Here is a 17,507-nt window from a genome sequence, read left to right on the forward strand (position 1 = left end):
AAATAGTACTTCATCTGAAAAAAAGATTTAGAGATTTGAAGTGGACTGCAAGCTTAATATAAGTCATGAGTGTGATATGATAGTCAAAAAATGAGTATAACCAACTGCATTATGAGAAGCTTAGTATTAAGAATGCCTTAAGAGGGGCAGCTGGGTAGCTCAGTGGAGTGAGAGTCAGGCCTAGAGACAGGAGGTCCTAGGTTCAAACCCGGCCTCAGCCACTTCCCAGCTGTGTGACCCTGGGCAAGTCACTTGACCCCCATTGCCCACCCTTACCACTCTTCCACCTATAAGACAATACACCAAAAATTAAGGGTTAAAAAAAAAAAGAATGCCTTAAGAGATTCTATAAATCGATTTCCTATAACATACTACATCTTCATAGGGATACATTTGACTGAGATATATAGATAATTGTATTGTGGCTTTGTTGATTATGAAAAAGTATTTAACTGCAATAGAGAAAAATACCAGAGCCAACTAATTAAAATCACCTAAGAGCATTTAAGAGAGAAATGAAAGAAGCCAACAAGCATTTATTATTATGCAGAAAACAAAAAGAAGAAGAAAAAAAGAAAAGATATGCTAGAATTTTTTTTAATCCAACTGTTTTTACTATCAAAGAGAAGAGTCACCACACCAGAGGGGTCCTGGTAAATGTTTTGAGCTCACTGGAAAAAAATGTACACGGAACAAACTTGAATGCTTAATCTGTATTCTTTTTTGTTAATTTTTAATTTTTATTTTTTCTAATTATATGTAAAAATAAGTTTTAATGTTCATTTTTAAAAATTTTGAGCTCCAAATTCTTTCCCTCCCATATCTCCTCATTCCTTGAGAAACCAAGCAATTTGATATAGATTATACATGTGTAGTCATGCAAAACATATCTTCATATTAATCATGAGCAGAAGAAAACACAGAGAAACCCAAGAAAAAAAAGAAAGTTTTAAAAGTATCTGCATTCAGACGCCATCAGTTTTTTTTTCTCCTCTGGAGGTGGATAATATAAGTCTTTTGAAATTTTCTTGGATCTTAATATTGCTGTAAATAACTAATCCATTTACAATAGATCCTTATACAACATTGCTCTTACTGTGTACTATGTACTTCTGGTTCTATTCACTTTACTTTGCATCAATTCATATAAGTCTTCCTAGGTTTTCTGAAATAAATTTTACTCCTCATTTCTTATAGCACAAAAATATTACATCACTATCATAGACCACAATTTGTTTAGCCATTTACCAATTGATAAATATCTCCTCAGTTTCCACTTCTTTGCCACCACAAGAAGCGCTGTTATAAATATTTTGGCCCATATAGGTCCTTTTCCTTTAAAAAAAATTTTGGATATGGACCTATAGTGGTATTGCTAAGTCAAAGTGTATGCACAATTTTATAGCCCTTTCTGCACAGTTCCAAATTGCTCTCCAGAATGTTTAGATCTGTTCACAGCTCCACCAGCAGTGTATTAGTATCCCAATTTTTCTACATCCCCTCTAATATTTGTCATTTTCCTTTTCTGTCATATTGGCCAATTTGATAGATGTGAGGTGGCATCTCAGACTTGTTTTCATTTGCATTTCTCTAATTAGTAGTGTTAATCTGCATTCTTAACATTTTCCTGTTATCATTACTTTCTTAAGTCTAGAAAATCAATAAAACTAATCAAGATATGATTTGTAGCATTTGAAAATTCTGAAATGTAAATGCTCACGCTGAAAATTTAACAGCTGGCTCTTGTGAGCCTGTTGTAACTTATTCTACCACACCCCCTACATCATGATACAGAGGTAATCTATGCTAAGAGCAGTACATTTGCAAGAAAATTGAGATATGGTTTCCCAAAGTATTTGAAGGAGGGGGAGACATTAATGGTCTAGGAGAAGAAAATCTCAAATTTTATTATTACCGAAAAAGGGAACTTGAGAGAACATCAGAAGCTATCAGCCTATAAGCCTACTCTCCTATCTAAATAATATGTGTATAAAACCCATAAACAAATAAATCATTCTCAGTGAAGATATTAATTAGTAAATTACAAGAAAGTCTTTGCAAACAATATTCATCAGTGAACCATATCACCATTTTACAATTGACAGAAATCTAGAGAGTACAGGATCATATTGTGCACATTTGTTGATTAGAAAACATTTGGTTCAATAGAGCAAAATACAGACTTTAAACCTCTCTTCTAACGAGATATCTCCCATCCAGTTTTCATAATTATTCAAAATTCTTTGAAAAACATAACAATGAAATATCTGTTGAGCAATCCCCTGATAACAGACAAGTCATAAAATAGGAAAATACATATTCACCAAAGTGTTTTATCCCCATGATGGAAGAGATTCATGACAGAGTCCAAATTGAAGAGGAATAGGAAGTTTCCATTTGTTGATGGCATTGTTCTGGTTGTATTAAGCCAAGAAACATTGCAGAGCCTCTTGGAAAAGATCTATAACCATTTATAATTTGCCCTGATCATCTACCCAGGAAAGACCAAATGGAAGAAGAATGCCTTTTGCCAAATTTTGACATGTAATCAAAAGGACAATCTACAGAGCTTGGCCATCAACATGGTATCCAGGCAAACAGTACAAATGGACAATGACTTGGGCTCAGGATTAAGGAGAAGGAGAACAGATCTTCTGCCTTTAATAAATGTCAGTTTCTTTTGACACCAAGCTTCCTATGGAAACAAAAGTCTATGGTTTTAATGCCAGCATTCTAAACATGTTGTATATATCTATAAGAGAGGAGCACACTACAACCCTTAAAGAATTGAAAATGAATATCACCCAGGGGGAAATAAGAAGATGAATAGTGAGTATGCACAAGTTATAATTACATAATTAATGTAGAACTTCAAAGAAGAATGGTCAAGTCAACAAGAATTAATTAAATATCTCCTAGGTGTCAAGTACTCTGCCAAGTGTTAGTGATATAAAGGAAAGTAAAAGACAGTCCCTATCCAAATCCATCTTCCATGGTCCAGCTCAGGTCTTACCTCCCCAATGAAGCCTTCTGTTACTACCACAGCCCCCACTTATCTCTCCTTTCCCTAAAATCCATAACATATGGAACCTGTATTATAGGTATTACAATATTTAATTACAAATTGAAAGTATTAAATTTAATTTTTTTCTGTTAATGTTATTGTTTATATCTGTGCATGTATTTTAAATTAAAACATAAGGTCCTTCAAGCCAAGAAGCTTTTTGTTTTGTTTTGTTTTGCCCTTGTATCCTAAAACCCAGTGCCTTACTCTTATAGGCACTTAATAAACATTTGTTGAATTGTGTTGTGTCCTCAGCTAAATTATGAGTTGCCAAAGGTGATGTCTACATCTTCTTTATGTCCTCCATAGTGGTCATACATTTGTTCCTAGGGCTTATAGTTGTGGAGATTTGTACCTGGATTTATTTTGGAGTCACAACTCTAATAAAGCTTATGGGACCCAGTTTTTTAAGAGCAAAGGAGATAAATCAAGCTTTCTGAAGAGGTAAACAGCAGTTGTATTTTATTAGATTAGTGGCTGAATTTCAGGATGAGCTTCTCTTCAGCCACAAACTTATGCATTGTGACCTATGGACGTGCTGGTGATGAGACTAACTAGTAATCTTTCCTTTGGGTTGTTGGGAGGAGGAAGGGAGTTGCAGCCAATGAAGATAAAGGAGTTGAGGACTCTCTTTGGAGACATTTTTTTTTACTATAATGAACCCATGTTAATTTTACCAATTGTGGTTCCTAGTTTTAAAACCCATATGTGAAACTATATCATAGCCAAATTGTAAGAATGAAATTCTTGATGAAGCAATTCTTTCTTCAGTTGTTATCTTGGATATGGGATACAAAACTACTCTGTGCTTTTGTCACTAACATAATAATTATTAAATTGCCAGGTTTATTAATAAAAGGGCAGGAAATCATGCCTGATCTTCAGTCTTTTTACAGGAGAAGTTCCCACAAGGATATTAACCAGTTTTTTTCTATTTTAAATGTTTGCATTTCCTTTTTCTGTTATAAAAGAGATACAGGTGTCTGTTTTGAATACATCTCAAGCTCTGGATAATACTAACTGTTATATATAGTTTGTTAGTGTTTGCAAAGTTCTTCTTTTAATCATAACTTTGTGAAATAGGTATTATTATTGCCATTTTACAGATGAGGAAACTGAGGCTTAGAGAGATTACTTATCCAGGGTCAAACTTCTGGTAGATATTGAAAACTAATTTATTCTGATGCTACTTCTCCTTGGCTTCTCCTAGAAGAGGCAATGTGGTATAGTGAGAAGAGCACTGGAGGTGAAGCCAAAAGACCAGAGTTCAGATTCATTCTTTGCTGCTTGTTATTAGTGTGTCTCAAGGCAAGTCACTTGAACTCTCTGGGCCTTGGATTCTTGATTTGTAAAGGGGCAGCTTGATGTCACAGTGGAGCCATGTAGACCTGAGTTAAACTCCAGGCTCAGACATATATTAGCTGTGTGACCCTGGGTAAGTCACTTAACCTCTTTTTGCCTCAGTCTCCTCAATTATAGAAAGAAGATAATAATAGCACTAACCTCATGAGGTTGTCATGAGGTTCAAATGAGATAACAATTACCTCATTTTTATAAATTAAACATTTATAAAATTACAAATTTATAAATTATAAAGTACGTAGCAGAGTGCTTGGCACATAGTAACTATTAAACAAATGATAATTATTTCTGTTATATAGCTTGTGAATTGGGCTCAATGGCCTCTAAAAAATCCTTTAGTTATATAGATGATGACTGAACTGTGATCTCCTTGGTATAGGAAACTCCTTTTATCAACCCAAATCAGCACCCTCTCTTCAACTTAGTGTTAGAGAGAGTTACCTGAGCAACTAGAGTTTAGATTTACCCAAGACCATACCAAGATTATAGCAGAGGAGGTATTTGAACTCATTTTCTCCCTTGGCTTCAAGGCTGGCTTCCTATTCCTCACATCCTGCCTGTATGCACTCACTTATAGCTCATAATGGACACTTCTAAGTACCAATGTCAACCACCCAGAATGATCTGTTTCTATAGTACTCCTCCATTTTATTTCACCCCATGTTCCTCTGAGCACTGTCTCCTTTGTGATTCCCTTTGCCTATAGTGAATAAATAGGATCTTTTCCTCAAAAACTCAGTTATAGTGAGTCTTTTGACATGCTGATTCTTAGTTCCTAATATGTTCTTCTTGGTGCAGGCCTCACACTTACTCAAAATAGGGCAGAAGTGGTCACAGACAGCCAAGTCCAACTGCCAGAACTCCCAAGCCTGGAAAATTCAGCAAACAACTGCCATTGACTGGGAGGAAAGTCCTACATTTAGACATTTAAATTGTAAAGAAACTACATGCAATCTAATGGCGAATTACTTTCCAAAGAAGTTTCTCAATATGTGGCTTAGCCCACTGAAAACTAAAATTGAAATTCATATCTTGTAACTAAACACTCTTGGAGAGGGATCCCTTTAAACTTCCGTCCCTGCCAAAGCTCAGAACATCTTTTCTTAATCTGGGAAAGCTACTTCGGACTTGGTAGGAAATAAAAGATTGCCAGTTCACCGGGGATTGGACATGAACATACCTTAAATTTATGTGAAGAATGAAAATGTTTGTTAATTTACTGATTTAGGACCCAAAGGATACATGGCTGCAATTTATAATCCATTAGTTACGATCTTTGTTATTACTTTGTTTTGGTACTATGTAAGTTAATCAGCTGTCATGATCATAGAATCAGAGAAATCTGAGATGGAAAATATAATTAGTAAAATAATTAGTACCTTTCATTCAAGGATCTCAAAATTCTTTACCAATCCTCCTTACCCAGGGTAGGATATGTAGGTCACTAAGACAAGGTGGGCCAAATGTCAGGTGACATTTGAATCTCACTTTTGAACTCTGAATCACTTTTTCTTTACAGTTTCATGACAGTTGTCAAAGTCACACAGGGTCAAAGGTTAAGAGTTAGTCTCAAGGTCAAGCCAGGAACATACAAGTGATAAAGTAGAATACTCTCTGGGAGTTTTTCATTAAACTCACTAGCACTTAATTGATTTAAAAGGCCCAGCCTTCTATCCATTAAAACCAATTCTGCCTACTTATTCTGTTTATTTTTCAGGCATCATAAACCTCCAGAAAAGGAAAGCAAATTACACACAGTCAATTAATTGTATGTATGTAGTTTATCTAATTTGCAATTATTTATAGTGAATTTTCTTTCAGCCCTAGCCCTTCTTCATCCTCCCCTCCTCATCCACATAGCCTACAGTTTACAAATTTATTTAAATATCAACTTAAATATATATATATGAGAAAGGTAAATCTGTTCAAAGAAAATCAAATACATGGTTTTCTTCTCTGGTCTTAGATAATCTCTGCCAATGTTCCCTTCCATTTGTCTACATAATCAAGACTTGAAAAGTGGGCTTTTGCTACTATAAGAATTTGGGATCCACTCTATATTTGTGTTCCCATTTTATAGATAAATCACATTCTGTTCTAGGAAAGGTTGTGATTTTCCCATGATAAGCTGGCAAAGTTATAGTTAAAGGGTGAATTAAAATCAGTATCTCTTGTTACATTAGGATGTTAAAACTTCTTTAATAATGAACATTCTTAATATTTTATTAACCTTTTATTTGTCTCCTAATACCATTGGCTACAAGTACATTATCAGAATGTGCTCAAGGAACACAAAAAATGTGTTCTCAAAATGCCTCCTTTCTGAGAGTAGTGACACACATCTGTATTCCCAACTATTACATCCTAATAAAGTTTTAGCACCAACTATGTGTAAAATGTTTCATGAAGTACAAAGAACACAAATAGTCCCTGATCTCAAGGAGCTCATATTCTATCAGGAAGATATCATGCATCAATAAAATACATACAGAATAAGTACAAGTGGGTTTGGGAAGGGAGAACACTAGTAACTGAGAGATAGGAGGGATCAGGAAGCACTTCATGAAGAATTTGGAACTTAACATAAGTTTTGAAGGAAGTAAAGGATTTACAAGGCAGAAATGAGAAGGGGACGCATTCTAGGGATGAGGCATGGACTGTGCCAAGAAATAGAGGTGGACAATGGAGTGTCAGATGGTTGATAGTTTGATAGCAGAGAGAAGACAGGAGAGTAATGATAAGATGGTTAAATAGAGAGGTTTAAAGTTAATCCTTATTATTTGCATTATTCCAAATTGCATTCTAAAATGGCTGTTCAAATTCATAGCTCCATCAGCAATGCATTGGGGTACCTATTTTCCCACACTAGCTCCTACCTTATTATTTCCATATTTTGCCTTCTCTGAGAATTTGCTAGATGTGAGATGAAATCTCAGTTGTTTTGGTGTGCGTTTCTCATATTATTAATGATTTGGATTTTTTCATACGTTTGTTAATAGTTTACAATTCTTTTGAGAACTGTTTGTATCTTTTGACCATCAATGATCTCTGAATTGCCTAATCTTATTTTCTTTTTTCAGTCCTCATCTTTCTTGATTTCTCTGCTACATTTGATATTGTTGACCATCCTCTCCTCCTGGATACTCTCTTTGGGCTTTCATGATACTACTCTCTACCGGTTTTCTTCCTACCTGTCTATCTGTTTCTTCTCAGTGTACTTTACTGGTTCATCATCCATATGATGCCTTCTAACTGTGAGTGTACCCTAAGGCTCTTTCTTAGGCCACATTCTCTAGAGAGAAAAGATATAGAGGCACTCTTTCAGTGACCTCCTTCACTCCCATGTGTTTAATTATGGCAGCTAATGAAGCAGTGGATAGTTGGAGGCAACTGCTAGTACAGTGGACAGGAGTTTTGAACTTGGAATCAGGAAGAACCTGAATTCAAATTTGGTCTCAGACAGTTACCAGCTCTGTGACCCAGGACAAGTCATTTGGCTTTTGATTGCCTCAATTTCCTCAGCTGCAAAATGGAGGAAATAATACCTGTCTCACTGAGGGTCATTGGGAGAATTATAGTAGGCTCTATATAAATGCTTATTGCCTTCCCTCCTAATTATCATTTCAATGCTGATGATTCCCAGATCTGTATCTTAATCATTTGCCTGTGCTTCAGGAAAATCACTTTGGTATCTAAGTGAAGAACAGTAAAAATACATGTGAAACAGGAGACTAATTAGAAGGCTATTGTGAGAGTCCAGGCAAGAGATAATGGTGAGAGCTGAAAAGGAAAATATTTGTGAGAAGGAAGAAAAGGTATTATATATGAAAGAGTTTGTGATGGTCCAAATGACAGGATTTGTTAATGGATTGGATTTGTGAGATGAGAGCAAGTAAGCAGTTGAATCTAGAAGAGTGTTGGAATCCTCAATCATAATAGCAAGGTTGGGAAGAGGAAAATGTTTGGGGTAAAGATAATGAATTACATTTTTGGACATGTTGAATTTGAGATGTATGTTATCTAGTTTTAGTCTGTTGGTGATATGAGAGCAATCTTGGGAGACAGGCTAAAACTAGGTAAGTCAATGTGGGAATCATCTATAGAAGAGATGATGATTTAACTCATAGGAGCTGGTGAGACCACCAAGTGAGACAGTATAAAAATAAAAGAAGAGAGATTAGGACACCTATGCAGCATACCTACAGTTGGTGGGGATGGTATGAATGAAGAACTACAGAGGGAGTGGTGTGACAGGTAGGAGAAGAAAGAAGAAAATGCAAAGCCACGAAAACCTCAAGAGGAGAAATGTCCAAGAGAAAAAAAGAGTAAAAAGTGTCAAATTTTGCAGAGAAGTCAAAAAGGATGATGATTTGAAGATACAATTCAATTTTGCAATTAAGATATAAGTGGTAACTTTGGTGAGAAGTATCAATTAAATAATGACATAAAAAGTCATTTTGCAGAGGATTTAAAAGAGAATGAAAGGAGGGCACGTAGGTGGCTTAGTTGATTGAGAGCCTGGATTGAGAGATGGGAAGTCCTGGGTTCAAATTTGACCTCACACACTTCCTAGCTATGTGACCCTGGGCAAGTCACTTACACCCATTGCCTAGCACTTACTGCTCTTCTGACTTGAAGCCAGTACACACTGTCAATTCTAAGATTTAAGGTAAGCGTTTAAAAAAATAGAATGAGAGAAGATAAAGCAGAGACACCAGTTGTAGACAGCTCTCAAAAAGTTAAACTGAGAAGGGGAAGAGAAATATAGGATGATAAATGGGAGCTAGCAATGAGTTTTTCTTTTAAGGATGGACAAGTCTTGAGCATGATTGTAGGCAGCCAAAAAATGTGCCAATAGAGAAGGAGAGGCTAGAGATTAAAGTAGGGATGATAGAGGAAGCAATGTGCTGGAAAAGACCAGAAGGGGTCAAGGATGCATGTATAACAGTTGGAATTATCAACAAAAATGCTGCTTCACCTGAGCTTCATCTTCCGTCATCAGTTGCCTGTTGGACATTTCAAACTAGATGCTTTGGAAACATCTCAAGCTCAACATATTTAAAATAGAACTCAATATCTTTCCCTTCACACCTATCCCTCTATCAAACTTCCCTATTGCTGTTGAAGGCCCCACCATTCTTTTCTCTCAGATTCATATGCTTGATGTTAGCCTTAAAGTCTCACCCTCCCCTGCCCCACATGTCCAGTTAGTTTTCAAATCTTGCTGTTTCTCTCTAATATCTTTTGCATCTAACATTCTTTCCAGTAACATAGCTACTGCTCCAGTTCAGGTCTTCATTTCCTCTCATCTACATTATTGTAATGGTCTCCTAACTGGGCTCCCTACCTCAGTTCAACCTATTCTCCACATCGAAGCCAAAGTTGTTTTTATTAAGTGTAGCTCTCACTATGTGAAACTCCTTTGTGGAAAAACCTTTGGAATTTTGTCCCAACCTATATCCTATATCCTCAGCCTCAATTTACTCCTCATTCTCTATGCTGTGTTCTGGCTAAACTGACCTTTCTGTTCCTCATATACAGTACTCTAGCTCCTAGCTCTGTGCCTCTGAAATGGCTATACTTCATGCATGGAATGCACTGTCTTCTTTCCTCTGCCTCACAGAGTCATTCCCATCCTTGAAGATGCAGCTCAAGTGCTACCTCTCTTGATATATAGTACGAGAAGTTGGTCTATATCTAATTTTTGCCATATTGCTTTCCAGTTTTCTCAATTTTTTTTTATCCTGGGACTCCATTCTAGGAGCATAGGGCCACAACCAGTAGGCAATGGGTCGCTCAGGGTCACCCAGCTGGGAAGTGTCTGAGCCCAGATTTGAACCTAGGACCTTTCGTCTCTAGGCCTGGCTCTCAATCCACTGAGCTAGCCCAGCTGCCCCTACTTTAGGTTGCAGTTTCTTTAGCAGATGTAGTTTTTACAGGGTGGGGTTGCTAGCCCCACGCCCAACCCTCCTCCTTTTTCATCCGGGCTAGGGACCGTCCTTAGCCCAGGAGTGGTAAGGGTGGGCGATAGGGGTCAAGTGACTTGCCCAAGGTCACACAGCTGGAAAGGCCGGACTTGAACCTAGGACCTCCAGTCTCTAGGCCTGGCTCTCAATCCACTGAGCCACCCAGCTAGTGTTTGTCAAATATTGAGTTCTTATCCCAATAGCTGAGGTCTTTGATATTATTTGACACTATACTATTCTGTTTTTTTTTTTTTTGCTTCCATGTATTGTGTGCCTAATTTATTCCTCCAATCGACTTGTTTTTTAATGAGTACCACATAGGGTTTTTTTGGAGGGGGTAGTATAGGATTATTGCTTTGTAGTATAGTTTGAGGTATGCTTCTGTAGACTCCCTTCCACTTTAAAAAACTCTCTACTTCATCTTTTCTCCCTCCAGATGAATTTTGTTATTTTTTTCTAGTCCTATAATAAAATTCTTTCTTTGATTGGTATGGCACTGAATAAGCATTAGTAACTTTGGAGAGAGAAGTTTCAGTTGAATGATGAGCTCATAATCCAGATTGCAAATGGCTGAGATTTGAGTGACAGAAGAAGTAATGAATGTAGACAGATTTTTAGAGGGAGTTTGAAGAAAGGGGGAGAAATAAAAAAACCATATTTTGAGGGCATAGTGAAGGCTTTTTTAATGAGGGAGACTTGGCCCTGGTTATAGGCAACAGGGAAAGAAATAATAGATATGGAGAGCTGGAAGATAGAGAGAGCAGGGAATGACTTAAGGGGGCAGTTATTAGAAAATAGAGGAGTATATGGGCTCAAGGACATGTGTAGGGGTTTGGCCATAGCAAGAAGGCCCACTTCTTTGTTAGATAATGGAGTTAAAAGAGGAGAGTGGGTTTTGAGTTGAAGAGAATGGATGAAAATGAAGTTCACTGTAGATACTCTTTATTTTCTCAGTAAAGGCAAGTGCTTGGGAGGAAGGGAAAGGTATGAGAGGCTTGAGAGAAAAAGAGAAGATTTAGAATAGCCTCTGTATATAGGGGATAGAAAGTCAATTAGGAAAGAGTAAAAGGATTGCCTTGCTTCATTGAAGATCCAGATGGGGTTTGACAGCAGAATTTTTTTTTAACCCTTACCTTTCATCTTGGAATCAATAACTGTGTTTTGGCTCCAGGGTAGAAGAGTGGTAAGGGCTAGGCAATGGGGGTCAAGTGACTTGCCCAGGATCACACAGCTAGAAAGTGTCTGAGGCCAGATTTGAACCTAAGACCTTCCATCTCTAGGCCTGGCTCTCAATCTGCTGAGCCACCCAGCTGCCCCCAATAGCAGAAATTTTTCATGGTTTCCATCAGCTTAGAGATTTGAGTTCTCCCTCTTCTGTTTAGCAACATGTAAAAATATAGGAAAAAGATGGTAGAAGTAATTTAGGGTTGGGTTTTGGAAGTGTTTACATGATTTCAATATTAGGCTGTTTTGATAACTTTTTTACAAGTTATACTTATTTAGCTATCCTCTCATTCTCTGTGAAATCTTCATCCAAGTTATATCTGTTAGAGATAGATATCCCCTCCATCCCATTACTCAGGCTTAGACTGGATTCTCTTTTCCTTTTATACAGTTTCACTCTGTGATCTCCTCTGTTCCCATGGATTCAATTATTATCTCTATGCAGATGCTCATCATATATGTTTTTCCAGTCTTAATCCTCTCTTCTGACCTCCAGTATCAAATCTCCAACTCTCTCCTGGACTTATTTGAATTAACTGTATGTCTTTTAGAACATGTCCAAAATAGTTCAATAGTTTTTTCTTCAAACTCTCTTTCTAATTTCCCTATTATATTTAGGGCATCACAATATTCCCAACCCAGGGTATTTTCTCCCATCTCCCATATCCAATCTCTTGCCAAGCCTTGTCACTTTGATCTTTGCAACATCTCCCACAAATACCCTTGTCTCTCTCTGATACAGTTGCCATCTTGCTTCAGGCTGTTATCAACCACACTATTACAATGGCTTGTTCCTTGTTCTCCCTGACTCAATTCTATCTCCACTCTAGTCCATCCTCCATTCAACTGCTGAAGTGATCTCCCTAAAGTTCAGTTTTGATAACATCACCCCACTACCTTCCTCTCAGTAAACTCTGGTGGCAACCTATTGTTTCTAAGAATAAATATAAAATTCTCTCTTTGGCTTTTAAAGTTTTTACAACCTGACCCCTTCCCACCTTTCCAGTCTTCTTACACATTTTACTCTATACTCTCATAATCCCTGACCCCACATAGGCTTTCTTTTTTTTCTTTTTTATAAGTTTAATTAATTAATTTACTTAGAATATTTATATGAATCATGTTCTTTCCTTCCTTTCCTCCCACCCTCTCCCATAGCCAATGAGCAATTCCATTGGGTTTTACATGTGTCATTGATCAAGACCTATTTCTATATTATTAATATTTGCACTAGGGTGATCATTTAGAGTCTAAATCCCCAGTCATATACCCATCAAACCATGTGATCAAGCAGTTGTTTTTCTTCCGTGTTTCTACTCCCACAGTTCTTTCTCTGAATATGGATAGCACATAGGTTTTCTGAACACTACTTTCTCTCTCCTGGTCCTCTTCCTACTTATCAGACCATTCCTCAATCTCCTTGTCTGCATCCTCATCCAGGTCACATCCAATAACCATAGTGTTCCACAAGACTCTGTCCTGGTCTGTCTTCTCTTCTTCCTCTATGCTATTTTACTTGGAGATCTCATTAACACCTATGGATTTAATTATCATCTCTGTACTAATGATCTCAGATCTCCTTATCCTGCCCTAAGCAATCTGCTGACCTCAAGTCTTGCAATCTCCAGTTGCCTTTCAGACATCTCAAACTTGATATCCAATAGGCATCTTCAACTCACTATCTCCAAAACTAAACACATTACCTTCCCCCCATAAACTTTCTGTCCCTCTTACCTTCTCTGTTATTATAAGAGAGCAACATCGTCCTCCTAGCACCCCAGACTTGCAACTCAATTGTCATCTTCAACTCTTCACTGTCTCTCCACCCCCCCCCATACCATATCCAAGCCAACATCTGTGGATTTCACCTTTTCAATATCTCTCATATATGCCCCTTCTCTCCTCTGACCCTGCCACCACTCTAGTGCATGCCCTCATCACCTCATGCCTAAATTACTGTAATAGCCTGCTGGTGGGTCTGCCTGCCACAGGTCTCTGATTAATCTAATCTCCTACATTCAGCCACCAAAATGATTTTCCTAAAGCACAGGTCCAACAATGACACCACCTAGTCAGTACATTTCAGTGGCTTTCTATCAGCTAGACTCTAGCTGCTAGAGGATCAAACACAAAATCTTCTGTCTGGCATTCAAAGCCTTTCATAATCCATCCCCTTCCTACCTTTCTAATCTTCTTACACCTGATTTCTCACCATATACTCTGATCCAGTGATACTGACCTCCTATCTATTCCATGAATAAGTCTCTCCATTTCTTGGGTTTGGACATTTTCTCTATTTCCCATGTCATGTCCTTCCTTATCTCTACCTCTTGGTTCCATTCAAGTCTCAGCTAAAATACTACCTTCTGCAAGAAGCCTTTCCCTGTTCCTCTTAACACTAACGTTTCCTCTCTAAATGACCTCTTTTTTACTCTGAACATATTTTGTATGGACATAGTTGCTTGCATATTGTCTTCTCTTTTAGAATATGAGCTCCTTGAATTCAGGGGTTGTTTTTGCATTTCTTTGTATGTACTTATCAGAGTATCTAGCATATATTAAGTGCTTAATAAATGCACATCAGCTTAGAATTGGAAAATTATTTACTTATTAGGGAAATCCCTTTCTGCCTCACTCAGACTGACTAGCCATAGAATCATTGCTAGTATAGTGGCATGCAAGTGACATGGGATAGCATATCACAAATAACACAACTCTGACCCATTTCTTTGTGTCATTCCTACAGCCATTATTTGTAATGATAGGCATATGAAATGCTTGGTTGGCTGATATATACCTTTTAAATTACAATTATGCTTTTAAGTCAAAGATCCAAAAAATAATAGATAAATGACCAAAGGTTCCTAATAACCAAGCAACTATTTAGTCTATGAATTTAATTGTGAATTTAAATCCGGAGAGATCTCTGAGAAGTTCAAGATATCACACCAGCGACCCCTTAAAACACAGCACTTTTCAAACCCCACAGATAACTGAGAGCTATTGGAGGATGAACTAGTGTAAGAGGAAGGATATTAAAGGAATAAGAGAAGCAATCCCCAAATTTGGTTAATGAAATAAATAATGTGAATATGTACTGTGAAATTGTTTTCAATGCAGGTATAGACATTGAGGCATTCAATGAAAAAACTGGTATAGATGCTGATGGAATTCTCTGGAAATAGAAATGCTTTTGAGAAATATGAAAGAAAAGCAATGGTCTATGCTAGTCATAGAATTACTTGTCTTTTTGATAGTTTCAAGGTTTGTTTGTGTTTGTGTTTTTGTTGGGTTTTTTTGCATTTGGCAAATATGATCAGGAATTGTGTTAAGATTTTTATTTTACCAATAAAAAAGAAACGCCTTTTATATACTAGAGTTACCAAATTGATTCATCTTCCCTACAACTAGACACCCACAATTATAATCGTACAGTACATGGAGAGAGACTTTAACACTGAGACTATTAGAAAAGACATCCTTCAAAACTCTCTTTAGTCTGAGTTGTTTGTAATCTCCACAATTAAGATCCAAACCAGGTTGAACCTGTCTAGTTTCAGTTTTTAATCACAAACTAGAACTTCCAGCCCTGTGCTTAGGCACCTTTTAATACATCTGGCTTTTTTGTGTTTTTTGTTTGTTTGTTTGTTTTAAGACACAAAGTAGAAAATAACTTGGAGATGCAGTTGGCTTTCGTTTTCATCTTGAAGCCCAAAACTCAAATGCAGTATGAAAAGTCTTGCGTTATAACATAATTAGCTTTCTGTTCCCACAGTGTTGAATGCTAGCCTATTAAAGCCACCAAGTTCTAGTGGGAGGCTAAAGCTGGTGGATCACCTGAATTTGGCAGTTTTGAGATTCAGTAGGGCTAAAGCTAATTGGACATCTGCATCAAAATGACTATGGTTTGTCTCCAGGAGTAGGAGGGGCCACCAACCCTTGAAGAGGGTTGAACCAGGCAAGGTAGGAAGCAAAGCGAGTCAAAACTTCCATGTCAGTCAATAGTGGGATTGGGTCTGTGAATGGCACGTCCAGGTTAGGAGAGGTAGGAAGCCACAGTCTGAAGGGGGAGTAAAGGTATAGAAGAGAATACAAAATATCTATTTGTTTGTAATAATCTCTCTCAGAATCTGATTTCTGTTGGGCAGCAGGGCACCCTTTGCAGGAAATATATGGAGACATCAGTATTTTTTACATTAGCATTAATACACATAACTTGCATCTATGCTAGAGTTAATACATATAATCAAAATAGAAGTGGTTGTGGGGTATCAGATAGAGTGTTGCTGGGCTTTGGAGTCCAGAAAATCTAGATTAAAATTCTGCTTCTGATATGCGAACACCAGGCAAGTAACCTAATCTTTATTTACCTCAGGCACTTGTTAGTTATAGATGGTTTTTGTGCCTTCTTTCTCTTAAGTATTTGTATTTCCTTTTTATCCTTTATGTAGCTTGTTTGTGCTCATTTGTTTGCTTGTCTCTCTCATTAAATGGGGAGCACCTTGAAGACAGGAACTATCTTTTGCCTGTTTTTGTATTCCTCGATCTTATCACAATGCCCAGCACAAAGTAGTTCTTAATAGATGCTTCTTGACTGACTGACAGTTACAATCTGTATGAGCTATGTGAGTAGAGATTTCCCACACCAGGATTTTCTTAAACTGACCACATCAAGATTTGTCTTTATCAATATGTATGACAAGTCAAGCCATAATTTGTTTTTTTCCAAAAGTCAGTTACGTATGTTTCTAATTGTCTGTGGGTCTTTCGTGTTTCTAGATGTAGCAGTATGATCTACCTTTTGCAGTATTTGGTTGTGTATGTTACTATATATGATATAGGTTAGGGATCATGTTGGATTACTTTGTACGATGCCATTTATAAATGTTGATATCAATGACTTATTATGACCAAGGCATCGTGGGTCTAATGACCCAATTCAGCATTGAATTTCACTTTGGGAAAGGTAGTGAGCCTATGAATTAAACCAGGCCATAGATAATTAGACAGTGTGACCTGAATCTTATCCACGGGGCCCTGGAAATAACCATTTATGGGCCAGGAGGCCCAGAGTCTTCAGAAAATCAAATACTTAATACAACAGCATTCTTTGCAGCACTTCAAGAAAAAAAAGGAATATTAATTTGCTTTTTAAAAAACAACAACAACATTCTCGTCCACTCCAAAGTCTGTTCATGCAAGTAGAAACTATTAGAAAGCTAGAGCATACACTGAATATGACCAGAGTTTGTTCTCTCTTTGCAGCATTGCTAGTCCTCAGATCAATTAGTCAGTAGCTGTACATTTCCAAAAAATCACCACCTTTAAAGGCTCACATGGTTCTCTTCTTTTAGATTATAGAGTCCATGGAATTAGCAGTTGAGATCTAGAGTTCTAGTTTTCTCTGCTTTCTAGATATATGAGACTTCTAATAGCTCCAAAACACTTTAGGAGGGTATAAGGATTTTAACTTTTATCTACAAAGCTGGTTTATGTGCCTTCTAGGTAGGAGGGCTAAATATCTTTCCCAGGCACTTTCAAGATTGCATTTTTATCTGCCAAACCTTAGGAAATTTGCATGTTTCTCATTTTCCTGACTGAATTTTGAAGGAATTTGGGGGTTTATTAGAAAATGAAGGATTCTCTATTTAAGCTTTTGGAGGTAAAGGTCTCTTTTCTTCCAAAGTAGATTAGAAAACTAGAAACCTCACACAAAGAAAAGATAAGGAAGTGTAGCTGTACAAGATCAAAGAAAAGCTGTCAGTTTGTTTTAAGTTACCATCAAACTGAAATGGGGAACAGGATGTTTCTCTGCAAATCACTCTTCTCTTGGAGGTAGGCGGGGGTCGGGGGTGGAGTATCTTTGCAATATTTTAATAAATTGCAATGAT

The 17,507-nt window shown here is 37.2% G+C and overlaps 1 protein-coding gene across 1 annotated transcript in view; it reads left to right on the plus strand.

The window, feature by feature from the left end:
• The window catches only part of CAMKMT (calmodulin-lysine N-methyltransferase), a 477,469-nt gene that overhangs the window by 425,569 nt on the left and 34,393 nt on the right, over nucleotides 1-17,507 (plus strand).

Source organism: Gracilinanus agilis, chromosome 2 (genome assembly GCF_016433145.1).
Source record: "Gracilinanus agilis isolate LMUSP501 chromosome 2, AgileGrace, whole genome shotgun sequence".
NCBI classification, from domain to species: domain Eukaryota; kingdom Metazoa; phylum Chordata; class Mammalia; order Didelphimorphia; family Didelphidae; genus Gracilinanus; species Gracilinanus agilis.